General features: G+C 43.5%; 1 pseudogene; it reads left to right on the top strand.

Annotated features, from left to right (window-relative positions):
• Positions 1 to 106: 106 nt before the first annotated feature.
• On the top strand, positions 107 to 18,008 carry LOC137965302 (protein KINESIN LIGHT CHAIN-RELATED 3-like; annotated as a pseudogene).
• Positions 18,009 to 26,906: the final 8,898 nt, after the last annotated feature.

The raw sequence follows: 26,906 nt of genomic DNA, 5'->3' as shown, positions 1-26,906 counted from the left end.
CAAATTGGGGGGATAATTGTCTCGGAATTTTTTTTTTGAGTGGCTTTGTTTTTCTGTGGATGTGAATCTTCGAATTGCTGATGTGGGGTTTAATTTTCTGGTTTCCATGGCTGCTTCGGCTTTGAATTTTTTGCCTCGACGTTCTCTGTTTTGTGAAGCAACGAAACAGTACCAGATTGAGGGAATTATGACTACTATGTATGCATTTCGACATGGAATTTTTCTGGGGATGCCGGGATTCATAGAAATTGTTTTTTGGGGACTGCTGAATTTTTTTTTTGGGGGCTGTATTTTGCTGTTGATGCGCGCAGTCACTGTGCGTGTAATCCCCAGAAGGCTCTGAAGTTTGCTCTTCCGGCAGCAAAATCTTTTCAAATATATGCTGCTGGGAAATCAAGATTACAGATGGTGTTGTGTTTGCATGTGATAGCAGCACTATACTGCAGCTTGGGACAGTCCAGTGAGGCTATCCCCTATCTTGGGCACTCACTTGAAAATCCCAACTTGCATGTCGGTCAGGAGCATGCTCTTGCCAAATTTGTTGGCCATTTGCAATTGGGTGATACTCATGCAATGGTGTTACGGTCCCGGATCTGACACGTGGATTCTTTGGGAGGATCTGCAATCTGCCACGGGTTACGGGTCTTCCAGGCATTACCGTAGGGGTAGTAGGAAGACATGGGGAAGACGAAAACGAAAGATCAAGCCTAAGGGAAGCTTGAAAACCCTAGAGCTCGTTGAGGAGAACTCTAAGCCTCTTTATGCTAAATTTAACCTAATTCTTAATACTTCAATGCTTGTATTTCTCATTAGTCTTACCCCTTAAATAGGGTTCACCCGGTTAGGGTTTACACTAAAATATTCTAAAAATACCCCTATAAATAAAATATTCCAAAAATACCCCTATAAATAAAATATTCCAAAAATACCCCTATAAATAAAATATTCCAAAAATACCCCTATGACCTAAAACTGAAATAAAATAAAGTAAATTAAAGAAAACACTAAAATAATAATGTTATTGCGTGCATAACATTACACCCCCTTGGAAAACGAGCTTGTCCTCAAGCTCGGAAGTAGTGTCTGTATGCCGACGTCTTCACTGGTGCTGAAGTAGCATTCACGAAAGCTATGATGCCCCCTCTGTTTGCCCGCTTCCTTTTTTTTTTTTTTTTTTTTTTTTTTTTTTTTGGTTTTTTTTTTGGGCCTGTCCGAGTTAACCTGGGTTGACCCGGTTCAGGAACCCGGTCCGGCTTGCGACTCAGCGGACCGGGCCGATTAAATTTTCCTAAGTTAGGAAAATTTAATCGGAAGTCGTCTTCTTCCTTTGGCCGCTCCCGAACTCTGCGGCCGGCAGTTCCATTCCTCACGGCACAGACGAAGTCCGGCGACGGCCGTCTCCTTCTTCTCTCTCGGCACCGACGGAATAGCATGTTTTTCCAGTGGCGAATCGCAGTCCGTCGGGGCTTCACCACCTGGATAGTTTCTGAGATAGAGGGGTCTCGAAAACTTATGAATCGTCGTTCCTCAGCCTCCCGGAACCGAGATCCCTTGCGGAAAAGTTTCTTATGGCGCCGACGAACTATCCTGCTTCGCCGGTGGCGACGAGAAGCCCGTTGGGGCTTCGCCGCTGGGAGCATTGCCGAGACAGAGAACCTCTGTTTCTCAGCCCCCCGGAATAGAGCCCAGCGGAAATTTCGTCGGAAATTTTGCCTACGGCGCCGACGAAATTTTCTATTCACCTCCGATTTCAGATTTTCGGTCATCCCAAAATCCTCTGGTGCCGACGATTTCGGGATTTCCTCTATTAGGAAATCCCCTCCCTGCTGCAGCTTCGGTGTGGAGATACGCACGGTGTCCATTGGGAAATGGTGAGCCTTTGCCGTTTTTGAAATTCCGGTGTATTTGCCGTCGGATTTTGGATTTTTGGAGAGCTTTCTCGAGACAGTCTTCTATTCGTCCGAGAGAGCTTCTGTGTCTTCTGTGCGGCTGTCGTGCTCGGCGAATTCAGGTCGTGTGACCAATTTTGCGGCAGCGCATGGCTCTCTTGTCCAGCATTCCATGAAAATTTCATATAATGCTCGTGCTTCTCCAAATTCTTTGCAAAGTTTGTCCGCGGAATTGTATACCTTCTCCATGCGAGCTTGTGTTCCATAATTCATTGTGTTCCCGCTCTGATACCAGTTGTTACGGTCCCGGATCTGACACCTGGATTCTTCGGGAGGATCTGCAATCTGCCACTGGTTACGGGTCTTCCAGGCATTACCGTAGGGGTAGTAGGAAGACATGGGGAAGACGAAAACGAAAGATCAAGCCTAAGGGAAGCTTGAAAACCCTAGAGCTCGTTGAGGAGAACTCTAAGCCTCTTTGTGCTAAATTTAACCTAATTCTTAATACTTTAATGCTTGTATTTCTCATTAGTCTTACCCCTTAAATAGGGTTCACCCGGTTAGGGTTTACAATAAAATATTCTAAAAATACCCCTATAAATAAAATATTCCAAAAATACCCCTATAAATAAAATATTCCAAAATACCCCTATGACCTAAAACTGAAATAAAATAAAGCAAATTAAAGAAAACACTAAAATAATAATGTTATTGCGTGCATAACATTCCCCTCTGTACGCCCACTTTTTTTTTTTTTTGGGCCGGTCCGAGTTAAGTTGGGTTGACTCGGTTCTGAAACCCGGTCCGGCGTGAGAGTCAGCGGACCGGGCAGATTAAATTTTCCTAAGTTAGGAAAATTTAATCGGGAGTCATCTTCTTCCTTCGGCACTCCCGAACTGCGGCCGGTGGATCCTTTCCTCACGGCACTGACGAAATCCGGCGACGGACGTCTCCTTCCTCTCTCCCGGCACCGACGGAATCGCCTAATTTTCCAGTGATGAAGAGCAGCCCGTTGGGGCTTCGCTTCGTCGATGGGAGAGTTTCTGAGACAGAGGGCTCTCGGAATATCGCCGACAGTTCTGCTGGAATGTCGCCGACGGGTCTTCTGCTGAATTGTCGCCGACGGTCTTCTGCGGAAATATCTCCGACAATCTTCTACTGGAATGTCGACGATTCTGTTGTTGGAATGTCCCCGAACAGGGCAGAATTGTGGTCGATGGAGTCTCATGGTGCTCCTGCGGTGACTAGCAGCCCTTGGAGGCTTCGCCGATTGGAATTTTGCCGAGACAGACTCTCGGAAATATTTCCCGATGGGAATGGCCGGGAAATTTTTCCCCTCCCGTGCGGAACGGAAATTTTCCCCATTGGCTTGTTGCCGTGAGCAAGGGAGGACTGATTTCTGTTGATTTTCTGCGTCCGCCTCTCGAGACGAAATTTTTGATTTTTTCGGCCATGGGCCGTTCTACCAGTCCGAGATAGAGAATTGAGGTCGTATGACCTGTTTTGCTGCAACAACGAATTTTTCCCTTCCATAACGCTCAATGGAAGCATCTAACCGTACTCGTATTTCCTCCAATTCCTTGCCCATAGCAATCCATCTTTCTTGGGATATAAAATAACCCATTGTGTTCCCGCTTTGATACCAGTTGATACGGTCCCAGATCTGACAGGTGGATTCTTTGGGAGGATCTGCAATCTGCCACGGGTTACGGGTCTTCCAAGCATTACCATATGGGTAGTAGGAAGACATGGGGAAGACGAAAACGAAGATCAAGCCTAAGGGAAGCTTGGTAACCCTAGAGCTCGTTGAGGAGAACTCTAAGCCTCTTTACGCTAGATTTAACCTAATTCTTAATACTTCAATGCTTCCTTTTCTCATTACTCTTACCCCTTAAATAGGGTTCACCCTGTTAGGGTTTAATAAAATATTACAGAAATATCCCTATGAATAAAATATTCCAAAAATACCCCTATGACCTAAAACTGAAATAAAATAAAATAAATTAAATAAAATAACTAAAATAATAATGTTATTGCGTGCATAACAAATGGACGACCAACTTGCCAATTCCATACAGTGTTATAAGTTGGGCCTGGAAATCCTGCAGCAAGTATTGGGAGAAACAGATCCAAGGGTGGGGGAGACTTGTCGTGATGTCGTTGTGGCCCTTGTCCACGCACTTCAGTTTGATGAGGCCCAAAATTTGTGCCAGACGACTCTTGATAGCCATAAAGATCATTGTACACCGGTCTCTCTTGCAGAGGCTGCTGATAGGAGGATAAGGGGTATGATCTGTGATACAAAAGGAGATCAGCCAAGCACACTTGCTGGGATTGCAGCACAGATGGGGGTCCCAGTGAGGAGAGGACAGGTAGGGAATCCTCATTGTCCTCATTCAAGTCAAGCAAAGCTAAAGGTGGCCATCATATCAACTGTGAGAAAGATTTACGGTGGGATCTTGCTGATGAAAGTGAATGTAAATATGATACTAACTTTGTCCAGAACTCTTTGGATATGGTGAGGGATAAATCAATATCAAATGTAAGTCCTGGAAGTCTACAGCAGATTACTTTTATGGTAGTTCATGCTGAGGGAAATACAGAGACTTCTTTTAAAGTTGTTGGTAATGAGGAAATATCTTCCTTTGACTATCCAGTAGTCATATTAACGAAAATTTCTGATGATGTGCAGCAAGCACCGGTGACAAAGGTAGTTGAGGACCTGGGGGGCTCTATTACCTCTAATGGAAGTTCTTGCACCCATGTTATCACAGGAAAAGTAAGCTGAACTATAAATTTCTGCACTGCCTTGTGTTCTGGTGCTTGGATAGTCTCACCTGACTGGTTGAAACCAAGCTTCCGGGAGGGGAGATTTGTTGGTGAGTCATTTTTTGTCCAACAACATGAAGATTTTGAGCATAAGTACAGGTCTGGGGTAGAGGATGCAGTTTTCATAGCAAAAGCTAGACGACATGCTTTGCTTAAGGGATACAATGTCTGCAAAAACCACCATGTTCAGCCTCCAGCTGACACCTTAATGGCCAGTGTGGAATCTGCTGGTGGAAATGTTCTTTGTGGATTTGAAGACATGAAAGAACCTTCACGGACAATTTTCGTAGTGTGTGACTTGATGTATGGTTTTTTTGTGGCTGGGTTGACCAGTAGGACGAAGGGTCCACTGGTGGCTGCCATTACAATATTGCATGTGTCTGCTATTCGAAGTGCCTCAGTGGCGACTGAAGAATTGAGGTGCTGCTCAACCAAATATTTGAGGAATTTCAGTGGACTTATAGCAGTAACAAGTGTGAACTGTGACTCAGAGATGTTCTTGTTGGGAAAGGAGAGCAGTGCTGCACTTCAACACTCAATTGTTGTCAAATTTGCAAAACAAAGTCTGATGGTTTCTTTTGCAAATGTTGCTGCCAGAGCAATCTAGAATGTACACGGGAATTATTTTGGTGTGTACTGTTCTTTTGGAATTCGCGGAGAGTTGATCAGCGACAAGGTGAGGATAGATTTTTATAGGGCAGCTATTCTGAATAGTCCTTCTCTCATGAGCCATGCCACAGTTCTGGATGTTGGTTGTGGTATTGGAATACTGAGTTTATTTGCAGCTCAAGAAGCACTTGGTGCATTCCTCTGCCCAGGGTTCCCTCTTGCACTAGAAGGGGACATAAATGCCTATGGCGGCAAGGCATTCTCTCGGGCGGGCGCACGTGGAGGCATCGGCATACAGACACTACTTCCGAGCTTGAGGACAAGCTCGTTCTTCCAGGGGGTGTAATGTTATGCATGCAATAACATTATTATTTTAGTTGTTTTCTTTAATTTACTTTATTTATTTCAGTTTTAGGCCACAAGGGTATTTTTATAATATTTATTTATAGGGTATTTTTATAATATTTTATCTTAAACCCTAACAGGGTGAACCCTATTTAAGGGGTGTGAGTAGTGAGAAAGACAAGCATTGAGAATTAGGTTAAATCTAGCGTAAATAGGCCTGAGATCACCTTCTTGATCTTGAGGTTAGGGTTTTCCTAAAAAACCCACGTATTCTCTCATCCTCCATTGATCTTCGTCTTCCCCATGTCTTCCTACTATCCCTACAGTAATGCATGGTAGACCCGTAACCCATGGCAGATCCAAGACCGTAACAGGGTAACGGAAAGGCCGAACCACCACAGGTTCTGTCCCCAATTTCAATTTGATGCGGTGATCACAGTGGTGAATACGCGAAAGAGCAGTAGGATACTGAAATAAATCTTCAAAGTTTGTAAGTAATTGAGATTACTTACAGTGCTCGGCGCTCTGGACCTGAACTGCCTTAAGTGTGCAGGGCATAGTAGCATGTGTGCCATGCAAGATGATCTAACGCTGGCACTCTATGAAGGTCATGGTCAGGGCCTGAAAATCCCACAAGATAGGTCCCAACATTCGAAGCCATTTAACTCCGAGTACCAAATCAAATCTTGCCAGTGGAATCACCAAGAAATCGGCAATAAAGGAGTAGCCCTCAATACAAAAGGGGGTGGGTGTAGAGATTCCCACACTGGCGATTTTGGCCCCATTGGCCACTGCAACTGAGAGACCTATTTTTTGCTTAATTACGAGCCCAAGTTGTTCTACCACTAGCTGACCTATGAAGTTGTGCGTGCTGCCAGAGTCAACTAAGGCTAGTAACTATAGATGGTGCAGCTTGGCCCGAACTTGCGTTGTGTTGGAACTGTGCATGCCAGTCATGGCATGGAGTGAAATAGCTGGGGAATCATGTTTTGTCTCAACACTATCTTCTTCTGGGAGTATTTCCTCAATATCCTCACAGAGAAGCACACTGAATAATCTCTTGCATATGTGACCCTGGCCATTCTGTTCATCACAAATAAAACTTGACCTCTTCTGTTCCATCTCTTGTCTATTCAATTTTTTTATGTATGGTACTGGTGGCATGGAGGAAGAACTCTCTACACGTGGAGCTGCATTGTGTCCAATACGTGGAGGCCCTGAATAGGGTGAGGGTGCATTGGTAGTTACCCTGCTTGGCCAAGCTAGTCTTTGGACTAGGGATTCCTTCAGAACTCGTTGTTTAGTATCAATGGTCCTGGCCAAGTTCATAGTGTGGTCCAAATCTCTAGGTTCATGTAATTCAACCTCCAGACGCAAGGCCTCTGTCAAGCCAGCAGTAAAAAGGTTAACATACTGGGAGGGCTTGACATTGGTACTGGCTCTGGCCAAGTGTTCCTGGAAGGTCTTTTGGTACACTTCAATTGTGCCCGTCTGTTTCAAATTCACCAATTTGCCCAATGGATTGATACTGGCTAGAGGACCAAACCTCATCATGCAAGAATGTTTAAATACATCCCAATCTGGAACCAAATGTTCATTTGTGAATTGGTGGAACCATAGAAGCTCTTCATCGAGCATATCGAATGCGGCCAACTGGACCCGATCATCTGCCGATGTTTTTTTATGATAAAAGAACTAGTTACATCGGTGTAACCAGATCAAGGGGCCCTTAGACCCATCAAATGTAGGAAAGTTCAATTTCACATACCTGGGAACCGAATTAGGGGCAGTAGAGTGAGGTCCCAATTGGGGATGTGGGTGGTGCAGCTGTGGGGGGTGGTGCTCTACCGATGGTGTATAGCTTCCCAATGGCGGTGGTCGAAGCCCACTGTCCTCCTGTCATCGTCAGAGGAGCTGGATTGATGCATCCATGGCTGCCGTGGCCGAACACAGGTCAGTAGTGGTCTGATGAACCGTGTCAATGGATTGATATTGAGCCTTTGTCCTCTGACGATTTTCCTCAATCAGTTGACGTAAATACTCTAGGGAAGAGGAATCCCCAAGGGTGGACCTATCTGATACCAAGATGTTGGCATCTTCCAGGGCCATGGATCTTGTCACCCTTCTTCTCTCTCTTCCCTCCAGATTGGTTGTTGACGCTGGAAGAGAACTCCTGTTCTTGGAACATTTAATGGTGGAAAATTTTATTGGTCTCATGCCGTTCTCACTGCATGTTTTCTTATAAATAGGCTACCTTCTTCTGTTATAGGTAACAAATCCCCATACTCGAAATTATTGTGAAATGATGACCCTTTTGCACTTCCCTTCAAGTGTCAATGTTTTGTTCATGTTAGTTCCCCACAACACAGTAAAATCGATCCAAAAGTTATCAAATGTATTTTTATTTTTTTTTGGGATATTCTCACACACAAAAGGGCTATGTTTTCTATAATCCCACTCCCCAATGTTTACTTGTGTCCAGAGATGTCACTTTTTTTAAGACTCTTCATATTATTCTGATAGTGCCCCTCCAGGCCTATCTTCAATACTAGGTTCTCCTTGAACGGTTGTGCCCCTTCATACAGAAATGACTCAACCCCCAGACACACTAGCTGACACCACACCTACTGAGTTTGCGGATCCCACCGAGTAAAGTTCATCTTCCCCAGTTGTTTTTGGCCCACAATATGATACTCATCCAATTGCCTTGAGAAAAGAACCCAGGACTGCCACTAGGCCTTCCATCTCTTACCCCATTTCAAATTTTGTGTCTCACCATCGTTTATCACCTCTATGTTGTCAATGTTTTTCATCTATTTCCTCCATATCAGTCCCAGGGTCCTACCAGAAGGCTCTGAAACGTCTAGGGTGGAAGGTGGCAATTGACGAAGAAATGCCGACACTATATGAAAATCAGACATGGACTCTCATTCCTCTGCCATTAGAAAAAAAACCTATCAGTTGCAAGTGGGTTTTTACGATGAAACATAATCCGGATGGGTCCAATGATCGCCTTAAAGCTTGCCTTGTTGGTAAAGGCTACACACAGTGTTATGGTATTGATTATGAGGAAACTTTCTCTCGAGTGGCCAAAATGAACTCGGTACGTATTTTATAACTAATGTGAAGAATGTTTTTCTTAATGGGGAAATTAAAGAAGAGATTTATATGTAACAACCACCTGGTTATGTGGTTGAGGGGGAATCAGTATGTCGATTAAAGAAATCTCTTTATGGTCTGAAACAGTCTCCTTGAGCGTGGTTCAAAAATCTTAGCCAAGCCCTCATATGGGCTGGATTTCATAGATGTTCGGTAGATGTTTCGGTCCCTGGATCTAACACAACGATTCGTACGGAAGAAGAAAAGAAAATAGAAAATCAAGCCGAAGGGAAACTTGAAAACCCTTGTGCTCATTTAGGAGAACTCAAACCCTCTGTTTTAGCCTAAATTCAGACTTCCCTCTTTTCATTCCATTTCCCCTCTAAATAGGGTTCATGTCCACAAGGTTCAAGAGAAAATTATAATTTTGCCCCTCCATGGCATTTAACTTGAAAAATAAACTAAATGACTGAGTAATTGACTCAGCCACGACGTCCGCATGACTCAGCCTGCTGTTGGGTTCATAACATTACACCCCCTTGGAGAATGAGCTTGTCCTCAAGGTCGAAGGTAGGAATGCTTGCCAAACGGCGCCACATCTCCTCAAGTAGCATTTCTGCAATCCATCAGTCCTGGACTAGTGTGAAACAGCCCTTCACGGTGGCCCCCCATTGGCAAGGTGGCACTGCCCACACTTTTCTAGAATGGCAGCAACAACATCATGACCAGCCCCCTAGGATTGAGAAGACTCAACAGCACTAACCCACTCAATTATCTATACCTTGAAACACTCAAAGGCTTGAAACCATCATGGAAAACAGGATTTTGATAGGTTCTTCCCTTGCCATGGATCGAGTCACCCTTCTTTCCTCTCTTCCCTCCATGGATGATCTTGACGTTGGAAGAGAATTCTTGTTTCTTGAACGAGTAATGGTGGAACTCAATTAGAACGAAGGAGCTTTGGAGGAAGCTCAACCCTGGACCTCAAAGGGAGAAATCCGACCTAGACCTCTGAGGGAGAATCTGACCTGTAAAATATAATTTTCTCAATACTTGCCTCTCTTTTCCTTCACGTCCCCCTAAATAGGGTTGAGGACAAAAATAAAAAGATCACCCATAGGTCAAGTGGTTCACGCCACATGACACTGAACCAACCCAAAGTAAACCAAACCAAATAAATTAAACCAAACCGAATTGAAATTACATGAAAAGTAAATTGACATAATTTAATTCCTATGCCTATGGATAACTCGTGATGCTATGGAGTCCATAACATCACCCCCCCCTGGAGAAAGAGCTTGTCCTCAAGCTCAAAGTATGGGTAGAGGGTGCGAAACGCCGCTAATGGCTCCCATGTCGTGTCACTGGGGTCAGCAGCTGCCCATTGCACTAAGATCTCCCAATCACCCTGAATACGACGAGTTTGTAATACCTGTGCCGGGGTAGAAAGTACACGTCCCTCATGGAGTGGGGGCAGCGGGGTGTGAAGCAAAGGTGAATCACCTTGGAAGGCCTTTAATTGTGAGACATGAAAGACGTTGTGAATTCTGGCCTCTGGCGGAAGCTACAATCTGTAGGCCACTGTTGCAATGCGGTCCATCACCTGAAAGGGACCATAATATTTTGGAGAGAGCTTGTGACGTTTGGAGGCTGTCAACGACAGTTGCCTGTAGTGTTGGAGATGCAACCAAACATAATCTCCAGGAGAAAAGAAGACTTCCCGATGCTTCTTGTCATAATATTTTTTCATAGAATGTTGTGCCTCCTGTAGATGAGTGCGCACCTCAGTGATGAATGTGTCTCTTTCAGCTAATGCTTGGTCCAAAGTGGCGACTTTAGAGGCCCCTGGTTCATAGGCTAAAAGACGGGGAGGTTCTCTACCATATACCACCTTGAATGGGGTTGTGCCGAGTGCACTGTGGTAGGAGGTGTTGTAACAAAACTCAGCCCAGGCGAGCCACTTAACCCACCTCGTAGGTGAGTCCCCCACGAAATAGTGGAGATACATTTCAATGGTTCTGTTGATGACCTTTGTCTGACCATCAGTCTGCGGATGGTAGGCTGACGAAAAGGCTAACGTTGTGCCCTATAACTTGAAGGGTTCTTTCCAGAAGGTACTTGTAAAGATTGCATCCCTATCACTGGTAATTGAATTAGGCATCCCATGTAAGCGGACAATGTTATCCATAAAATGTTGAGCGACCTGAGTTGCAATGTAAGGATGCACCAGAGGAATGAAATGCCCATATTTAGAGAAACGATCCACCACTACAAAGATAACAGATTTCCCCGATGAAGAGGGAAGTCCATCTATGAAGTCCATAGAAATATCAGACCAGACCTGTGACGGAAGCTGAAGTGGTTGGAGCAACCCCGTTGGACTTAATGTTTCAGCTTTATTCCCTTGACAAGTCTGACAAGCCGCCACATAATCAGCTATACTGTGCTTCATGCCCCTCCAATAAAATTCCCTACTGATCTGGAAATATGTTTTCTGTCGGCCCTCATGTGTTCTATCATGGAAGGAGGCTAAAATGTTGTTAATTAGAGGGGATGTGTGGTGTAGAAAATTTTTGTTTTGTAGAGGACGAGATTGTCATGAACCCTCCAATGTGGTGCCGTTGTCCCTTGCTGGATATCCTGGCATAAGGAGATAATATCCGGGTACTGTTGTGGCTCTTCCCGTATAGAATCCAACAAGAGAGCTCTAGGCTGACTAATGGTGTTTAATTGCGGCTCTAGAACATCCCGGCAAGATAAGGCATCAGCCCCTACATTCAAACTTCCCGGTTTATACTCGATATAAAAGTCAAACCTCATAAGCTTACTTAACCAATGCTGTTGTGGTGAAGAAGTGAGACGCTGCTCAAGAAGATACTTGAGGCTGCAATGATCAGTGCGAATCAAAAAAGAACGTCCCCATAGATAAGGGCACCAATGTTGTATAGCTTTCGCCAATCCGATCAATTCCCTCTCATAAGCTGCCAACTTGTGGTGGTGTTGGCCCAGTTGACAACTAAAATACGCAATCGGGTGGCCCTGTTGGTGCAATACTGCGCCAATACCGCCCCCCGAAGCATCACATTCCACTACAAAGGACTCCTCAAAGTCGGGGAGTTGCAAAACTGGGGCTGATGATAAGGCATCTTTCAATTGCTGAAAGGAATGAGCTGCTGCCTCTGACCAGGTAAAAGCATTTTTCTTGAGGAGATTGTTGAGAGGAGCTGCAAGCTGGCCATAGCTACGAATAAATTTTCTATAATATCTAGCTAGGCCCAAAAATCCTCTTAAGGTTGTAATAGATGTAGGAATAGGCCAATATGTGACCGCTTGTATCTTACTCTGGTCTACCTTCACCCCCGGTGCTGAAATAACGTGGCCCAAATATGCCACTTCTGATGTGCCCATAGAACATTTTGACCGATTTAAAACCAAATGATGTGAATGTATAAGAGAAAATACCTGGTGCAGGTGCTGAAGATGTTCTTCCCAGTTGTTGCTATAGACCAAAATATCGTCGTAAAATACCAATACATATTTTCTCAAGAGAGAAGAAAATACTTCATTCATGAGGGCCTAGAAGGTGGAAGGCGCATTTGACAGACCAAATGGCATTACGAGGAATTCAAAATGGTCGTGATGCGTGCGGAACGCTGTTTTCTCCACATCTGATGGATGTACTCGGATTTGATGATAGCCAGATTTCAAACCGAGTTTAGTAAAAATAGTAGCTCCATGTAGCTCGTCTAACAACTCATCCACCACTGGAATAGGAAATTTATCTTTAATCGTATGGGCATTGAGTTGTCGGTAATCCACACAGAACCTCCATGACTTATCATGCTTGCGGACTAGTAATACCGGTGAAGAAAAAGGAGACCTGCTGGGCTGAATAATACCCTGTGCTAACATCTGCTGGCACTGCCTTTCAATCTCATCCATCCGTAAGTGAGGGTAATGATATGGACGCACCACTACCATCTCGGTACCCGTTTTCAAACGGATATGGTGATCACAGTGCCTAAGTGGCGGAAAGGCAGTAGGGTCTTGAAAGATATCTTCAAATTTTGTAAGTAAGTGAGATAATTTACATGTGTTTGTGGACTGAACTTGGGCAACCTGTAGTACGCAGGTGAGTGGTGCTTGTGTGCCATGCAATATAATCTGATGTTGGTCCTCTATAGAAGACATGGTCAGAGCTTGGAAATCCCATAGTATTGGTCCCAACAATTGTAGCCATTTAATTCCTAGCACCAAATCAAATCCTAATAGTGGAATCACCATAAAATCTGCAACAAATGCATATCCCTCAATATCAAAGTGTGTGGCTGGTGATATGCCTACACTAGTAATTTTAGCCCCATTGGCTACTAATACAGAAAGACCAGTCTGTTGCTGTACTACTAACCCAAGTTGTTCTGCCGCTTGCTGACTGATGAAATTATGTGTACTACCCGAGTCAATTGAAGCCAGTAACTGTAAATGATGTACTTGGGCTTTAACCTGCATTGTGCTTACACTGCGTAGACCAGTCATAGCATGAAGGGAAATCTCTGGACCTTCTTGGTCAGTTTCCACTATTTTCTCCCTGGTGGTATTTCTTCTCCATCCTCCCACAGACATATACTGAATAATCGTTTGCAGTGGTGTCCAATGACATACTATTCATCACAGTTAAAATAGAGGCCCTTGGCCTCTCTCTGGTCCATTTCCTATCTAGTCAGTTTTTTGAAGTAAGGAGCAGGTGGAGCCGAATTAGAGATGTCTGGGCGTGGGGCTGCACTGTCTCTAAATCTTGGTGCGCCAGGGAAAGGGTTTGGCACTGAGGCATTGTGCCTCCCTCGCCAAGCTGGTTTTCTGACCAGTGACTCCTTTAGAACACGCTGCTTGTGCTCAATTTCCCGGGCTAAATTCATAGCGTGGTCTAAATCTGTAGGAGCATGTAATTCAACTTCTAAACGCAGAGCTTCTGTCAAACCAGCAGTAAAAATATGAACATACTATGTGTGGCTAACAAACTGCTTTGCTCGGGCTAACCTTTCCTAGAAGGTCTGTTGGTACACCTCTAGTGTTCCAGTTTGTTTGTAATTGATTAATTCTCCCAATGGATTGCTACTAGCTGGAGGACCAAATCTCATCATGCAAGACTGTCTAAAAGTTGCCCAATCCTGAACCACTTGGTCATTTCGGAATTGGTGGTACCATAGAAGCGCTTCATCGAGCATGTGGTAGGCGGCCAAATACACTTTCTCATCCGCAGGCGTTTTTTGATGATAAAAGAACTTATCACACTTGGCTAACCAAATCAAAGGGTCCTTAGACCCATCATACGTAGGAAAGTCAAGTTTTAAATACCTGGGCACAGTGTTTGGTCCTTGAACGGCAGGCCCCAGATGGGGATGGTGTTGACGCATTGGTGGTTGTGGGAGAGGTGGTGGGTGGAATGGATGGTGGTCGGTCGGTGGAGAGTAGGCAGCTGGAGGTTGGGCTCGTGTGTCATGGTCCTCTTGTCGCCGGAGGAGAGCTTGGATGGCAGCATCCATTGATTTTATTGCCTCATGCAAATCAGAGGTTGTTTGACGCACCTCTTCTAGGGCATGAGCTTGGTTATCTGTCCTCTGCCTAGTATCTTCCACTAACTGTCTCAAATCGTCAGGGGAAGTGGAATCCCCAAGGGTGGACCTGTCTGATACCAAGATGATAGGTTCTTCCCTTGCCATGGATCGAGTCAACCTTCTTTCCTCTCTTCCCTCCATGGATGATCTTGACGTTGAAAGAGAATTCTTGTTTCTTGAATGAGTAATGGTGGAACTCAATTAGAACGAAGGAGCTTTGGAGGAAGTTCAACCCTAGACCTCAAAGGGAGAAATCCGACCTAGACCTCTAAGGGAGAATTTGACCTGTAAAATATAATTTTCTCAATACTTGCCTCTCTTTTCCTTCACGTTCCCCTAAATAGGGTTGAGGACGAAAATACAAAGATGACCCATAGGTTAAGTGGTTCACGCCACATTACACTGAACCAACCCAAAGTAAACCAAACCAAATAAAGTAAACCAAACCGAATTGAAATTACATGAAAAGTAAATTGACATAATTTAATTCCTATGCCTATGGATAACTCGTGATGCTATGGAGTCCATAACAGATTTGCATGGTAACGATGAATGGTTGGTTGAGCCATTCCATAGTGTAATGCCATGATATCAAAGATTGCTTCAACTGTCCCAACTGACCCAAGGAGATGACCAGCATCACCCCTTTTTTTAGACAATGCCAAAACCCCTGAACTTGCATTGGCTTCAACAACATCACTGTTATGAACACAATAACATTATTATTATTTTATTTTTTTAATTTACTTTATTTTATTTCAGTTTAGGCCACATGGGTATTTTTGGAATATTTTATTTATAGGGGTATTTTTGGAATATTTTATTTATAGGGGTATTTTTGTAATATTTTATATTAAATCCTAACAGGGTGAACCCTATTTAAGGGGTAAGAGTAATGAGAAAAATAACCATTGAGAATTAGGTTAAATCTAGTGTAAACAGGCTTAGAGTTCTCCTCAACAAGCTCTAGGGTTTTCAAGCTTCCTTTTGGCTTGATCTTCGTTCTCCATGTCTCCCTACAATTCCACCTTATCTTTCTACAATTCCCCATGGCCGAACCAGAACGTCAACAATAACTCTTTGTGTTAGATCCGGGACTGTAACAACTAGTATCAGAGCGGGAACACAATGGGTTATTCCCCAGAAGAATGGATGGCGATGCACAAAGAAATATCCCTAGAAAAATGGATGGTGATGCATAGAGAAATCAAAGAAATGCGGTGGATTAGCATTGAAAAGAAAAAAAATACTGGAATGGTGTGCAGCCTATGTGACAAATTTTCTTGCAAGGAAGCAATTGGCTCCCACAGAAAAGTCACACGACCTCAAATATCCGACCATGAAATATGCGCACAAGAGGTAGCAGAAGCTATCTCAGATGGGCAGAAAGGCCAATGGCAAGAAAATTCAAAGATTTTGTCTTCTTTACCGGCTGATGTCCCTGCAGAAGAGGCAAATGCTGTTTTAGATGAGCAGAAAGGCCATGTCTCGGAAACTTTCAAAATTTCTCCGTAGGGAGATCCTAAGCCGCACAGTAGGGACCAAGATTTGGGGCATTCGACAGGGTTTTCTGCCCAAACATTGTCGGTGGGGGAAGATATTGCTGCAACCCCAAATTTGACTATGAGGGCCTCAAAAATCTCCAAGAAGGACCTTGGAAATCTGAAATCGGAGGGGCATGCAGCCACAATCTCGTCGGTCAATGCTAATTTGGGTTCGACCTCCCAAAATCCATTATCACGGTGGGCAGAAGGTCGGTTCATCACCATCAACAGAGAAAACTCTGAAATGGCAAAGCCCCAAAGGGCTGCCCTTCGCCACCGAACACTGAGGAGGCTCCATCGATGCCATTGGAAACAACTCCGGTGGGATTGGATTTCTGGCCACCACCTCCCACTCACTATCCACCTCTCAGTAGAACAAAGGGAACCCAATTTCCAAATTGGGTGGGGTAAGTTTCGACACCCTCAACTTTGCATTCAATTTTGCGGTAAGATGAAGAAATTCGTGCAGCTAAGTGATGAAGTCTCTACAATGCAAGAGAAATTTTTTTTTGGGATTCCGGGAAAGAAAATAAAAATTGAATGGAGGATTTTTTATTTTTCTATTGTCGTGAACCTAAGCGTGTCCCAAAAAATGTTTTTGGGGGGGATTTGTTGTTCTGTGGATGAGCACAGTATCTATTCGGCTGTGAGTCTTCAAAATTTCGGATGTGGGGTTCAAATTGAAGTTGTTTTGGGGGAGATTTTCTATTGCTTGATTGTACAACAGATCATAGACAAAAATATATCTATGATACCCTCAATCTCCCTTCCATCTGATCCTATTGCGACTATAGAATCATGATCAAACCACGAACCGAAACTTGAGTCAATTCATTCTGCAGAAGCCTTTGAAATGATCCAGAACCATCTCTCCCTCAACGCCATTGTTCAGATCAGTAAGCTGAAGCTAGGAAAGCTATATGCAGCATCCATAATGTATTGTTATTTTCTTCAAAGGATCAATCCGAGGTTTCAACTTGACAACACCATGACAACTCTTCCAGAGAGCATGAAAGAAGATGATTTTGAACAAAGTCAATTGGACTCCATGGAGGCAAAGTCAAATAAATTGAGGTCTTATATTATGCACTTGGATGCAGATACACTGTAGAAATATGCCACTCCATGGAGCCATGCTGATGTTGATGCTAAATGTGCTGATGGAAAACCAAGCTTAGAGCTAGTGATGTGTTTGCAAGTGGGAGCAGCAATATACGGCAGCTTGGGACAGTACAGTCAAGCTATCCCCTCTCTTGAGTTCTCAATTGAACTTCCCAAATTGCATGAAGGTCAGGAGCATGCTCTTGCCAAATTATTGGCCATATGCCATTGGGTGATACTAATGCAATGGTCGGCCAACTTGAAAATTCCATACAGTGTTACAAGATGGGCCTAGAAATCCAGAAGCAAGTATTGGGTGAAAAGGATCCAAGGGTGGGGGAGACTTGCCATTATGTAGCTGAGGCCCATGTCCAAGCACTTCGGTTTGACGAGGCCCAGAATTTGTTCCAGACATATCTTGATATCCATAAAGATAATGGGACACCTACTTCTCTTGACGGGGTTGTAGATAGGAGGCTAATGGGTCTACTCTGTGATACAAAAGGAGATCATGAGGTTGCTCTTGAGCATCTTCTTCTTGCCAGCATGGCCTTGGTCTCCAATGGCAAGGACGCAGAGGTGGCTTCAGTGGACTGTAGCATTGGGGACACCTATCTAGCTTTGGCTGATACGTTGAGGCTGATTTTGCTTATCGGAAAGCCCTTACTGCTTTCAAGTCCACCAAAGGAGGCAACCATCCGACTGTGGCTTCAATCTTTGTTCGTTTAGCAGCTTTATATAATGTGACTGGTCAAATAAGGGAGTCAATATCTTACTGTGAGAATGCTCTCTGCATTTACAGTAAGCCTGCCCCTGGGATCCCTAGTGAGGAGATTGGAAGTGGTCTACCTGATGTTTCTGCCATCTATGAGTCTATGAATGAGCCTGAACAGGCACTCAAGTTGCTTGAAATGGCTTTAAAAATATAGAACAATGCCCCAGACCAGCAAAGCACAATTGCTAGGATTGAAGAATAGAATGGGATGACTTCTATTGTGGTGAATGAATACAGCAGCAGTGTGGCTGTTTCGGATTTGAAGAAACTATTTGGTAGGTGTGGAAACATTATATGCGCTGTACTAATGGGAGAAGGGGATGGGAAATCCAAATGTTTTGGATTTGTGACCTTTGAGAATGCAGAAGTATGCAGGAGTGCTGTATATGTTGATAGGAATGCATGCTTGTTCATTGATTATGCTATTCGAGCTCAGCGTACGATTGGGTATGTGGAGAAAGAGGAATCAGTGCTGCATGTTGCTGCTAGTAGTAGTGCCTCAGTTGAGTCTGCACAAATAAAGTCTAGTTTTGTTGAAGATGTCAAACCTGCAATGAAACCTGAAATTGCATTTGGCAATCTTTTTGTTGAGTTAGAATGCAACGATGATGTTGCATATGGTGAAGCACCAGAAGGAGAACCATTTGAAGCTACCATACACAAGTGTTACGGTCCCGGGTCATGGATCGAGTAACACGGCGTGGGATTTGTGAATCCAGCACTCAGAATTTACTCACTTTACGTCAAGGGTCTGTGTATGAGTATTTCTCCTTAACCAATGCTTGGCCAGGAGGAAAGATCCTCTTTTCAGGGTCCTACCGAGTTGTTGTGCTAGGTAGAAGACCCCACAACAATGCTGACCTTGCTAGAGCAAGGTGCTCTCTTTTCTTGGTCACGGCAAAGAGGGTTTGGCCCTCTTTGTTGCTGCTCTAGCTAAGAATGCAATCCTTCTTTCTTAAATAACTTGAAACACGAGTTTGGGATAGATTAATACCTCTTCTTTGATGCTATGATCAGCTCCCATGTTGCACCAGGAATTGCTCAAGATTTGAGGATAAAAATCCTCACTTTGCTGCTTGGTAAGGGAGGAATTGAGCCTCCCTTGCTGCTGCTACCAAGGAGGAGGATAAACCTCCTCTTGGGGCTCGGAAAAGGGGCAGGAAGCTCCTTTTCTTAGTAGCGATGATCGTGGATGAATTTGGGTGAAGATGGATGGCAATGGAGGGTGAATGATAGGTTGGAGTTTTGGAGTAAACCCTAAACTCGGGATCAAGAGGTGATCCCAACCTATTTAGACTAGGTTATTCTAAAATCTCAAAGCTTACCTATTTCATTCATACCTATCTCTTAAATAGGGAGTTTTAGGGTTAGGGTTACAATAATTCCCCATAATGCCCTTACATAAAAATTAATTAGAAATAACTCCTACTTAAAACAATATAAGAAATAAATCCTACTTAAAACAATATTAGAAATAAATCCTACTCAAAGAAATATAAGAATTAAATCCTATTGAGTGAGTTGTTGTTGTCTTCTTCGTTGTGTGACTCGGTGTGCTATTGAGTCCACAACAACAAGGTCGAAGGATACGCTGATATAATTGTCATGATGCACTTTAACAGTGGTGCTGTCAGAAATGCTGGCTCAACAGTAGGTTTTCCTGTTCTTCTTGCAGGGGATGGTCAAGGCCATCACCCTCCACAAATTCTTTTGGGTGGAGACATAGTTCATATGCATGTTGCGAAGAAATATGTTCTGCACGAGATGGTGAGGATTGTGAAACAGAAGCCTGATTTTCATGTCAAGGAGAAATTATTGGTCCTAGTAGATACATGGCAAGAGGCTTTTGGTGGTTTAAGGGCAAGATATTCACAAGATTATGCTTCATATCAGGAGTTGTTGCGTGCTCGAGCAATATTTCCTCGGAGACCCGATAGGGCAGCACCCATATATACACCTCCAAAGTCGCAACCTCTTTCTTCTTATCCACCAAATATACGTAATGATCGGTAATAAACAGCTGATTCTGATCTTCCAACCTTGAGCCTAGCAGAAATTCAAAATGCTCGGGGTATTATGGATGTACAAGCGGAGATGCTAAATGCTTTAGATCCTGGGAACAGAGAGGGTCTAAAACATGAAGTTATTATTGACCTTGTTGCACAATGTGTTAGGATCCTCACGAGCCATGGATCTTGTCACCCTCCTCTCTTCTCTTCCGTCCATTACCTTGCTTGACGTTGAGATGGAATAAGGAAATGATGGAGATTGAATTTCGGAAAAGAGAATTTCGGAAACGAATTGGGGAAAAAGTGAGAGAGCTTGAAGAAGCTCTTGACCTGTTTATCTAATTTACTCTAGCTAAAGTAGACTCAATTCATATCTCTCATTACCCTAGCCGTCCCCTTAAATTGGGTTGAGGACGTCCAAAACACTAAAGACCCCTTGGGTCAAGGGTTCAAACCAATAAATGCTAAACCAACCCAAACCAAAGACAAAACCAAACCAAAAACAATTACATGGAAATTGAAAAACACATTCATTAATTCCTACGCCTGTTGGTAACTCGTGATGCTATAGAGTCCATAACATCACCCCCCTCCTGGAGAAAGAGCTTGTCCTCAAGCTCAAAGGAAGGATATAAGAGTCGAAATGCTGATAACGGCTCCCATGTGGTGTCGCTGGGGTCGGCATCTGCCCACTGGACAAGAATTTCCCAATCACCTTGAATGTGGCGTGCATTTACCACCTGAACTGGAATAGAGAGGACTCTGCCCTCATGTAGTGGTGGTAGTGGAGTGTGCAGTAGGGGCGAGTCACCCTGGAAGGGCTTCAATTGGGAGACGTGAAATACATTCTGGATCTTTGATTCCTGTGGTAGCTGCAAGCGGTATGCCACGGGCCCAATTTTGTCCAACACCTGAAATGGACCATAATATTTTGGAGATACCTTATGGCGCTTGGATGCAGTCATAGACAGCTGGCGGTAGTGCTGAAGCTTTAACCACACATAGTCTCCAGGGAAATAAGATACCTCCCGGTGCTTCTTATCATAATAGCGTTTCATAGAGTGTTGGGCCTCCTGTAGATGAGTACGTACCTCAATGAGCATAGCGTCTCTTTCAACTAACGCTTGGTCCAAAGTGATGACTTTGGATGCCCCTGGTTCATATGGTAACAGACGAGGTGGATCTCTGCCATAAACGACCCTGAAAGGTGTAGTTCCCAGTGTTGTGTGGTAAGATGTGTTCTAGCAAAATTCTGCCCAAGAAAGCCATTTCACCCACCGTCTAGGTGCGTCCCCCTCAAAACAACGAAGATACATTTCAATCGTGCGATTGACAACCTCTGTTTGTCCTTCTATTTGTGGGTGATATGCAGACGAAAATGCCAATTGGGTGCCCTGTAATTTGAATAATTCCTTCCAAAACATACTAGTAAAAATGGCATCCCTATCATTGATAATGGATGAGGGAATTCCGTGTAATCGGACAATGTTGTCCATAAATAATTGAGCGACCTGAGCAACAGTATATGGATGCGCCAAAGCAATGAAGTGACCATATTTTGAAAACCGATCAACGACGACGAATATCACATATTTACCTGATGAAACGGGAAGGCCAGCAATGAAGTCCATGGAAATGTCAGACCAGATTTGAGACGGTAGTTGCAGAGGTTGCAATAGGCCTGCCGGACTTAAAGATTCGGCCTTGTTTCGTTGACAAATCTGACAAGCAGCTACATAATCAGCAATTGTGCTCTTCATGCCCTTCCAGTAAAAGTCCCGACTGATTCGGAAATATGTTTTCTATCGACCCTCATGTGTGCTATCATGGATAGAGGACAGGATGGTGTGAAGAAGTGGGGACGTATGATGCATAAAGATCTTGTTTTTGTACAGTATGAGACGATCCTGAATCGTCCAATGAGGAGCTGCTGTCCCCTGTTGAATATCCTGATATAATGACATGAGATCCGGATATTGATGTACTTCCTCACGAATAGAATCTAATACCAGTGAATGTGGGTGACTGATAGCATAAACTTGTGTGGCTGAATGATCCCGACGTGATAAAGCATCATCCCCCAAATTCAAACTACCTTGCTTATAGTGAACCGTAAAATTGAAGCCCATGAATTTAGTTAACCAATGTTGTTGTGGGGATGTGGTGAGGCGCTGTTCAAGAAGATACTTGAGGCTGCAATGATCTATACGAATGAGAAATAGTCGTCCCCAGAGATCAGGTCGCCAATGTTGGACAGCCTTGGCTAACCCAATCAATTCCCTCTCATATGCAGCTAACTTATGGTGGTGTTGTCCCAACTGACGGCTGAGATAAGCAATGGGGTGTCCCAATTGTGGTAACACTGCCCCTATACCTCCCCCGGATGCATCACATTCCACCACAAAGTCTCCCTCAAAATCTGGTAATTGTAGGATTGGCGCTAAGGCTAAGGCCTCCTTTAACAGGTGAAAGGCCTGTTCCGCTGACGAAGACCAGTGGAAGGCATGTTTTTTGAGAAGATTGTTGAGTTGTGCTGCTATCTGGCCATAAGATTGGATAAATTTTCTGTAATATCCTACTAGGTCCAAAAATCCCCTTAATGCTGTGATGGAGGAGGGAATCGGCCAATCTGTTACTGCTTGTATCTTGCTCTGGTCAACTTTCACGCCCACAACTGATATGATGTGGCCCAAATATGCCACCTCAGATGTACCCATAGAGCATTTTGATTTATTCAAAACCAAATGATGAGAGCGTAGAATGGTAAATACCTGATGGAGGTGGTGGAGATGTTCTTCCCAATTTTTGTTGTAGACCAGAATATCATCAAAAAAGACTAACACATAGTTGCGCAGAAGTGATGAAAATACCTCATTCATGAAGGCCTGAAAGGTGGAGGGTGCATTGGAGAGACCGAAGGGCATGACGAGGAACTCGAAATGACCATGATGTGTACGGAATGTAGTCTTCTCCACATCTGCCGGGTGAACTCTTATTTGATGATAGCCCGATTTCAAATCTAATTTGGTAAAAATTGTAGCACCATGTAACTCATCCAGCAACTCATCCACAACTAGAATGGGGAACTTGTCTTTAATTTTCTGCAAGTTGAGTTGCCTATTATCGACACAAAACCTCCATGATTATCCTTTTTACGTACTAGTGACACTGATGAGGAAAAAGGAGATCAACTGGGCTGGATCATGCCTTGAGCGAGCATATGCATGCACTGTCGTTCTATTTCATCTTTCTGTATATGTGGGTAATGATAAGGCCGCACCACTACTGGATCAGTTCCCAACTTTAAACGAATGCAGTGATCGCAGTGACACACTGGTGGTAGACCCGTAGGGTCATTAAATAAATCCGCAAATGTTGTAAGTAAAGGAGCTAACTGACCGTCACCATTGTGCTGAAGCTATAAAGTGTGAAGTGCGTTAGGGACCTGTGCCACAATACCTTGTAATGTAATCTGACCTTGTGGTGCTGTAAAGGTCATAGTCCGAGCCTGAAAGTCCCATAATATAGGTCCTAATAACTAAAGTCATTTGATCCCAAGGACCAAATCAAATCCAGCCAAGGGAATGACTAGTAAATCTGCTTGAAAGGAATGTCCCTCAATGGTGAAAGATGTGTTTGCACATAAACCCACACTTGCAATTTTAGCCCCATTGGCCACTGAAATCGAGAGTCCCCTTTGCTGTTGAATTTCCAATCCCAATTGTTGCGCGGCTGGTTCACTGATAAAATTATGTGTGCTGCCCGAATCAACTAAAGCAAGTAGCATGAGATGATGTAACCTGGCCTTTACCTGCATGGTGTTAGAACTACGGAGGCCATGCATGGCATGGAGGGAGAGCTCTGGTTCTTGCTGTACCTCTTCAACAAATTTATTTTCAGGAAGCTCTTCTGAATCTTCTTCCAACAGTTCAATACTGAATAAGCGTTTACAGGTATGTCCTGGAAGGAATGGTTCATCACAATTAAAACATAGGCCTTTGGCCTTTCTAGCTTCCATTTCCTGTTTAGTCAAAAATTTGCGTGGCATAGTGTGTGGAGGCACACTGGTAGACTGATCTGCTCGGTTAGGGGAAGAGGACCCCAAACATGGACCAAATACAGTACCCTATGTTCTATTTTTCCAAAAAGGTTTTCGGTGTAAAGACTCTTTTAGAACTCTCTGTTTGTGTTCCACAGCTCTGGCATAATTCATTGCTGAGTCCAAATCTGTCGGACAAAGTAATTCCACTTCCATTCTAACCGCCTCTGTCAATCTAGCATTAAAAATCTGAACATGTTGGTGAAGAGGAACAAATTCACTAGCTCGGGCCAACCTTTCTTGGAACGTTTTTTGGTAAACTTCTAAGGTGCCTGTCTATTTATAGTTGATCAATTTCCCCACTGGGTTGCTGCTAGCTGGAGGTCCAAACCTCAACTGGCAAGCATGTTTAAAGTGCAGCCAATCCTGAGTGGAATGGACATTTTGGTAGTGATGGAACCACATGAGCGCTTCATCGAGCAAGTGGTAGGCGGCCAAAGTAACCTTGTCCATTTCCACCATTTGTTGATGAAGAATTGTTCACATTTCGTGAACCACTGTAAGGGATATTTAGAGCCATCATATGTAGGAAAGTTAAGTTTAAAGTACCTTGGAACCGTGGATGGTCCTTGTGCATGAGTAGCCATGGGAACCAGTGGTTGGCGTAGGGGTGGATTTGGTGGTGGCGTGAATTGTTGTTGATGCACTGGTTGTTGTTAAAAATTGGTGGTTGGTGGTGGCATTGGTGCTTGAAGTGCAGCAAGTTGCCGGATGACTGTTTGGAGAGATGATTCCAGCGTATGTAATGTATTATTGATGTGAGAAATTTCAGTACCTTGAAGAGTGGATCATTGTTGAAGTTCTGAAAGTACTTGACGTATGTCCTCTGGAGAAGAAGAATCACCGAGGGTGGACCTGTCTGATACCACATTGTTAGGATCCTCACAAGCCATGGATCTTGTCACCCTCCTCTCTTCTCTTTCGTCCATTACCTTGCTTGACGTTGAGATGGGATAAGGAAATGATGGAGATTGAATTTCGGAAAAGAGAATTTCGGAAATGAATTGGGGAAAAACGGGAGAGAGCTTGAAGGAGCTCTTGACCTGTTTATCTAATTTACTCTAGCTAAAGTAGACTCAATTTATATCTCTCATTACCCTAGTTGTCCCCTTAAATAGGGTTGAGAACATCCAAAACACTAAAGACCCCTTGGGTCAAGGGTTCAAACCAATAAATGCTAACGCAACCCAAACCAAAGACAAAACCAAACCAAAAACAATTACATGGAAATTGAAAAAGACATTCGTTAATTCCTATGCCTGTTGGTAACTCATGATGCTATAGAGTCCATAACACAATGTCAGTCTTACAAGCAGAGAGTGGTGCAGCTTGTGCATACAACTGGGGATGAGGAGGTCTAGCAGAGAAACATAAACCTACCTTCGAGCTTGCGGACAAGCTCGTTTTTCCAGGGGTGGTGTAATTTTTGAACACAATAACATTATTATTTTATTGTTTTTCTTTAATTTATTTTATTTTATTTCAGTTTAGGCCACATGGGTATTTTTGGAATATTTTATTTATAGAGGTATTTTTGGAATATTTTATTTGCATGGGTATTTTTGTAATATTTTAAATTAAACCCTAATAGGGTGAACCCTATTTAAGGGGCAAGAGTAATGAGAAAAACAAGCATTGAGAATTAGGTTAAATCTAGTGTAAACAAGCTTAGAGTTCTCCTCAAGGAGCTCTAAGGTAAGCTTGATCTTCGTTCTCCATGTCTTCCTACAATTCCACCATGTCTTTCTACAATTCCCCATGGCCGAACCGGAACGTCAACAATGAATCTTTGTGTTAGATCCGGGACCGTAACAATCACCTAATGTAGTGGATGTGTCATGAGCATGAACATAATCCACTGGATTCGGATGAAACCCTGACTGGTGTAGTGCATTAGTCATAGCCAAAATGGCCTCCCTCCCCCTCAGTATGTGGCTGAGTAATGTGATCAGCGTCACCTGACATTCCATGGCCATGAATCTCAGCATAAATACTAACTGCGTGTTTCCTTGCCTGGTCAAGATTATCTTCTCTGCTATTATCATTCTCATGCCAGATTTCATGTCATTCGAACCTATCAGTCATGTAATCCATATCCACCTTTGAGCTAGGTGCATAAGCTCTTACACTGGTTGGTTCATTGCCAAAAATAGCAATTACAACATTATTGGAGCCAATTTGTGGCAGAAACAATCAAGCCCCATCACTTACCATGCAAGAAGTTAATGAGACAAATAATGGAGCACAACCGAAAATAAAGGCCCATTTATATTCATTTCTATCATGCTTCAATATATTTGTCAGCTCATTGACAGGACTAAGTAGGGTACTCACCTTTGAAGTTTCAAATCCAGACCAGGAGCAGAAAAAATTCACAGTTTCATGTTCCACCCGTTTTTGATATTGCACCCTACAAGTTCGAGTGTAGAAGATGCATTGAATATCAAAAGATCAGCAACATCAGACATTAAGTTTTCCCAATCACATCCTACCACTTCATTTGCAGTATTTCCCCTCCACAAAGATATAAAACCCTCATCCTTGACTGTTCTTGCAAATTAATCACTATTGCCCTTTTAGGGTTCAGAGAGTCTGCCAGCTTTGATCATTTCATCCTGATTCTGGAGCAAGAGCTTCACCTGCTCAATTGGTGCAACTGCTGTTTTTGAGACAACACCAAAAACATTTCCCATAAGAAAATCAATAAGGAAAGCCTTGGCACCTTTTTTAGAAGGTGCTTGGACAAATAGTGGAGATGAAGGTGAGACAAAAGGCATGCCAAGTGTCCCATTAGCTTCATGAATCACGGAGGTTTGAAGGCCTCCATTCAGTATTGAGCACCAGAGAAGTTGGGAGGCCCACATTTCTAGCATGCAGGTTAGGAGACAGTCTTGAGAAAAGATGAGACTGAGAGTGTATCTTCTCATTAACAGATGGACTATATGATACATATTCCATTTTGATAATGACTGTGGTGACCTTAAAAAAGGTC

Source organism: Aristolochia californica, unplaced genomic scaffold (genome assembly GCF_029961685.1).
Source record: "Aristolochia californica isolate CCGP_79_NKW_82.1479 unplaced genomic scaffold, dmAriCali1.0.hap1 SCAF_5, whole genome shotgun sequence".
Taxonomy (NCBI): Eukaryota; Viridiplantae; Streptophyta; class Magnoliopsida; order Piperales; family Aristolochiaceae; genus Aristolochia; species Aristolochia californica.
This window is presented reverse-complemented; position numbering and strand designations above follow the sequence as displayed.